Source organism: Lolium rigidum, chromosome 4, assembly GCF_022539505.1.
Source record: "Lolium rigidum isolate FL_2022 chromosome 4, APGP_CSIRO_Lrig_0.1, whole genome shotgun sequence".
Classification (NCBI taxonomy): domain Eukaryota; kingdom Viridiplantae; phylum Streptophyta; class Magnoliopsida; order Poales; family Poaceae; genus Lolium; species Lolium rigidum.
In genome coordinates this window covers 196597725-196603400 of record NC_061511.1, presented here as the reverse complement: position 1 = coordinate 196603400, position 5676 = coordinate 196597725, and the positions used below count along the sequence as shown (strand labels likewise).

Here is a 5676-nt window from a genome sequence, read left to right as displayed (position 1 = left end):
TTTTTGTATATTTTTTTCTTTTGCGTCAGTTTTATTAACTGTAGTTTTAATAAGAAAAGAAAAGAGAGAAGGAAAAAAAAAGAACGGCCGGCCGGCCGGACCAGCCGAACGCGCACGCGCGTGCAAGCCGAGCGGCCAAGGCCAGCATCAGCGTGGCAGCGACCCGCGTTGCTTCATTTTCTTTTTGGTTCTTTTGTTTCCTTTCCTGCTGACAGCTGGGTCCACGAATCATCACCTACCTTCAGCCCAAGTTCATCTCGTGAACGCGCTTGTAACAGACGCGGTTTCTCTCCGATTCCTTCGTCGATTCAGCTCAGATTTCTGCCCCCTTTTCCACGAAATTCCGTCTATAAATACCCCCAACTCGGTGCTCCTTTTCCCCTCAAAAACCCTAACAAATCCGCCGCCAGGCTGCCGGATTTCGAGCTCACCGCCGCCGCCATCTTGAAGGTTGATGACACCATCGAGTCCGACCGCCCCTGCTCCTCAGTTTGACGCCATGCTCTTTCTATTGCAATAGTACATCTTCTCAACAAGTTTTTCCTCTCTGTAGATCCCCGGTAGGCTCGTGATTTCTCATCGGAGCTTCGCCGGAGTTTGCGACCTCCATCCACCCGTCACGGTCATTCAAGTATGAGCCAGTTGACTCCGAGGATACGTACGTGACCACCGCGAGGAGTTGAAGACCGTCCACTACTGCGCCACCTTGGGAGAATGCCGTAACCGGAACCACCGTCGACGAGCTGCAGTTCATATTTCGGCCGGTATGAGATCGTCATGAGCCTACGGCACGACATGCAGTGTACAGTTAGATAATTTTTTTTAGCAGATCCATTACGCACTGTCAGATCAAAATCCAAGGGTCCGTGTTAACTCAATTAACTGGATGGCTCAACCTCACAATCGATCAATCCGTTCGTATCACTGCTAGCTCATAGCTTATGTCAAAATTTTGAAAATTCGTAACAATAAATTTAGAGCTCCGTTTTAGACGATTCTTTTTTCCTTTGAGTTTGTAATTAAGTTCCCTGCAACTTTTGTGTAGAAAGTTTCTCCATCCGAGAAACTTTTTCTGACAACTTTTCGGACAAAATTATTAAAAGACCGCGAAATGTTAAATCTTGTAAAATTCATAGAAAATATTTCGTAACCTCGGAATTTAACAAATGATATACCGTTGGATTCATAAAAATGAGAAGAACACCTTGGTACTGTTAGTTTCTATTTTTACAAAAGTTACAGATTTTTAAATTTATAACTAGTGTTATAGTATTTTCAATGTATCATAAATTTGGTAAATGATTTTATTTTGATTCCAATAGGAAATTAAAGATAAGGATAATTTCTATGAACTAGTACATGTTTATAAAATTTACGAAGCTATTTTATACAAAAGGTTATTGTTTGTGTTAAATTGCCTATTTGAAATTCCTATTGAACAAACAAATCGGCTTGTAAAGTATTTTCAAATATAAATTTATTTTTGGAGCATGCATGCATTATTTTATTGTGTGTTCTCTCTGTTTGTGCTCTCTAGATATTTATTGTGATTATTTTATTGTTTAGATCGTGCGGAGTGTAACACGAAGAGCGCGAACGCCAACGACAAATAAGGCAAGTTGAACTTTTGATCATAACAGATCCATTGTTTTCATATACGTGAAGAATGATTTTAGTACAAGTACATGTGTAGGATTGTTATTGATGGATTGTGTGCTATTGCTATGAAACCCGCGCAGGATAGCCATATCTTTATTATGACTCGGATTCATTGGTTGTCAACCTATGTTTGATTGCTTGGATACGCTTACTTTATAAGTGGGTGGAATATCATGTCATGGGTATGTATTAGTTGAAAGGTTAGTTTAGTCGACAAAACAATAATTAGATAAATTGGGGTGGATATGAATAGTACTTGAGAAGTTTGTAGATCGACCAACATGGTAAGGGCTTTGATCCTGACTTACTGACATGTATAGGACGAGTGGCATGGTAAGGGCATAAAGCCTGACTTACTGACATGTACACTAGTTGATGGGAGGGTGGCATGGTAAGGGCGCTGAGCCTGACTTACTGACATGTTCACTGGTGGTGAGTGGCATGGTAAGGGTGTTGAGTCGGACTTACTGACATGTACACTCGGTGGCGAGTGACATGGTAAGGGTGTAGAGCCCGACTTACCGACATGTACACTAGTGGAATGGAGATTGGCATGGCAAGGGCATTGAGCCTGACTTACTGACATGTGCGATGAAGAAAAGGAGATTAGCATGGTAGGGGCCCCGAGCTTGGCCTACTCACATGTGCACTATAGGAGTTCGGAGATTAAAATCGCTGGGATAAAAACTAGGGTGATAATATGATTGCTTTGTGCAAAATAAAAGTTTGAACTCTCGCCCTGAAAATGTACTTGATAGGTTTGTTATAAGTCTCTAGTGATACTCGCCAATACATTCAATGTATTGACCCTGCGTGGCTGCAACGTTTCATGTTGCTGGTAACATTGAGGACAGAGTGATATTCCATATTTAGGTCGCGAGCTTCCACTCAGCATGTTCGCCTGTGGCGTGATGGAGCTCTTTGCTTTTATTTGTTTTCCGCTTTGAACTCTTTTATTTGAGCTAGCCATGAGCTATGCAAGTTGTAATAAATATATTCTGGATCATACACGTTGTAATAATAACGCATTTGCTATTCTGTTTATTCATCGAACCGTGTGTGCTAGCGAGTCGATCCAGGGACTAGCACAATATGCACAGAGATCCAATCCTTACCGGGTTGAATCGCTTCAGTCTTTTACGGTAAAATTAAAAGGAAACATGTTGAAATTAAGTAAAGCAAATATGAGTAACTAATTTTTTTTGTGTTTTTGATATAGAGAGCAAGACAATAAATAAAGTAAAGCTAGCAACCAAATTTTTTTGTGTTTTGATATAATGCAGCAAACAAAGTAATAAATAAAATAAAGCAAGACAAAAACAAAGTAAAGAGATTGGATTGTGGAGACTCCCCTTGCAGCGTGTCTTGATCTCCCCGGCAACGGCGCCAGAAAATATGCTTGATGGCGTGTAACTCACACGTTCGTTGGGAACCCCAAGAGGAAGGTATGATGCGCACAGCAGCAGGTTTTCCCTCAGAAAGAAACCAAGGTTTATCGAACCAGGAGGAGCCAAGAAGCACGTTGAAGGTTGATGGCGGCGGGATGTAGTGCGGCGCAACACCAGGGATTCCGGCGCCAACGTGGAACCCGCACAACACAACCAAAGTACTTTGCCCCAACGAAACAGTTGAGGTTGTCAATCTCACCGGCTTCGTCGTAACAAAGGATTAACCGTATTGTGTGGAAGATGATTGTTTGCGAAAAACAATGAAACAAGTATTGCAATGAGATTGTATGCGATGTAAAGAATAGGACCGGGGTCCACAGTTCACTAGAGGTGTCTCTCCCATAAGATAAAAGCATGTTGGGTGAACTACAGTCGGGCAATTGACAAATAGAGAGGGCATAACAATGCACATACATGATATGATAAATATAGTGAGATTTAATTGGGCATTACGACAAAGTACATAGACCGCTATCCAGCATGCATCTATGCCTAAAAAGTCCACCTTCAGAGTTATCATCCGAACCCCTTCCAGGTATTAAGTTGCAAACAACGGACAATTGCATTAAGTATGGTGCGTAATGTAATCAATAACTACATCCTTAGACATAGCATCAATGTTTTATCCCTAGTGGCAACATCACATCCACAACCTTAGAACTTTCCGTCACTCGTCCCAGCATTTAATGGAGGCATGAACCCACTATCGAGCATAAATACTCCCTCTTGGAGTTAAGAGTAAAAACTTGGCCGAGCCTCTACTAATAACGGAGAGCATGCAAGATCATAAACAACACATAGGTAATAGATTGATAATTAACATAACATAGTATTCTCTATCCATCGGATCCCGACAAACACAACATATAGTATTACATATAGATGATCTTGATCATGTTAGGCAGCTCACAAGATCCAACAATGAAGCACATGAGGAGAAGACAACCATCTAGCTACTGCTATGGACCCATAGTCCGAGGGTGAACTACTCACTCATCACTCCGGAGGCGATCATGGCGATGAAGAGTCCTCCGGGAGATGATTCCCCTCTCCGCGTAGGTGCCGGAGGCGATCTCCCGAATCCCCCGAGATGGGATTGGCGGCGGCGGCGTCCCCGGAAGGTTTTCCGTATCGTGGCTCTCGGTACGGAGGGTTTCGCGACGAAGACTTTAAGTAGGCGGAAGGGCAACGCGGGGGCCACACGAGGGCCCCACACGCTAGGGCCGCGCGGCCAAGACCTGGGCCGCGCCGCCCTAGTGTGGCGGCGCCTCGTGGCCCCACTTCCTTCCCCCTCGGTCTTCTGGAAGCTTCGTGCAAAAATAGGACCCTAGGCGTTGATTTCGTCCAATTCCGAGAATATTTCCTTACTAGGATTTCTGAAACCAAAAACAGCAGAAAATAGCAACTGGCTCTTCGGCATCTTGTTAATAGGTTAGTGCCGGAAAATGCATAAATACGACATATAATGTGTATAAAACATGTAGATATCATCAATAATGTAGCATGGAACATAAGAAATTATCGATACGTCGGAGACGTATCAGTAGGTTAGTGCCGGAAAATGCATAAAAATGATGTAAAGTGTATATAAAACATGTGAGTATTGTCATATAACTAGCATGGAACATAAGAAATTATAGATACGTTTGAGACGTATCAAGCACCCCCAAGCTTAGTTCCTACTCGCCCTCGAGTAGGTAAACGATAACAAGGATACACTACAAGAAAAGTTGCCATGGCCGACGAAGTTGAAGTCGCGCCGTGGTTGCTGGTGTACCATGGCCGACGATTTTGGGTCCCTCCGTGGTGCATGTCAATACTTTTTTTTTCTCGTTTTTGAGGCCACCTAGCCCGACGAAAGCGGCCAAAACGTCGCGTATGGTGGCCCGGGACGTGGTGCATCTCGAAATCTCGGGTTCGCCGGCCGAGTCAACGCAAATCCGCACCGCCGAGGGATGTAGGGCCCAGATGGCAGCCTCTCTGGCATTGTTTTTTTTTCTCGATCGCGCCATCTCGTTCAACGTTCTCCGATCGAGCCGTTTACGATGCAGGATCATGGGTCCCGCATGTCATCCTCTATGAACCAAAATTCTTTCTATTCTTGGATTTTTTTTGACCCCCTATTTCCGGCTACTTCCCTTTTCTTTTGATCCCTTGCCGCCTTGGAAACGTTGAGACCGCCGTCGCTAAATGGGACCCGCATGTCATCCTCTATGTGCAATCAACTTTCTTTTCTTGGAGTTTTTTTGGCACCTCAAATTTGGTCACTTGCCTTTTTCTTTCGATCCCCTGCCGCCTCTCAAACGGTGATACCGCTCGTCGCTAACTCGGGACCCGCATGTCATCCTCTATGCACTATAAAACTTTCTTTTCTTGAATTATTTTTGGCACCTCATATTTGGTCACTTACCTTTTTCTTTCGATCCCCTGCCGCCTCTCAAACGGTGATACCGCTGCTGCTAAATGGGACCCGCATGTCATCCTCTATGTACTATAAAACTTTCTTTTCTTGGAGTTTTTTTTTGGCACCTCAAATTTGGTCACTTGCCTTTTTCTTTCGATCCCCCGC

The 5676-nt window shown here is 43.7% G+C and overlaps 1 long non-coding RNA gene across 1 annotated transcript; it reads left to right on the top strand.

The window, feature by feature from the left end:
* The first annotated feature begins 373 nt into the window (after positions 1-373).
* Positions 374-1615, top strand: LOC124706903. Its single transcript, XR_007004614.1, has 3 exons — positions 374-450; positions 554-764; positions 1567-1615. It is a non-coding gene; the product is annotated as an uncharacterized LOC124706903 (long non-coding RNA).
* Positions 1616-5676: the final 4061 nt, after the last annotated feature.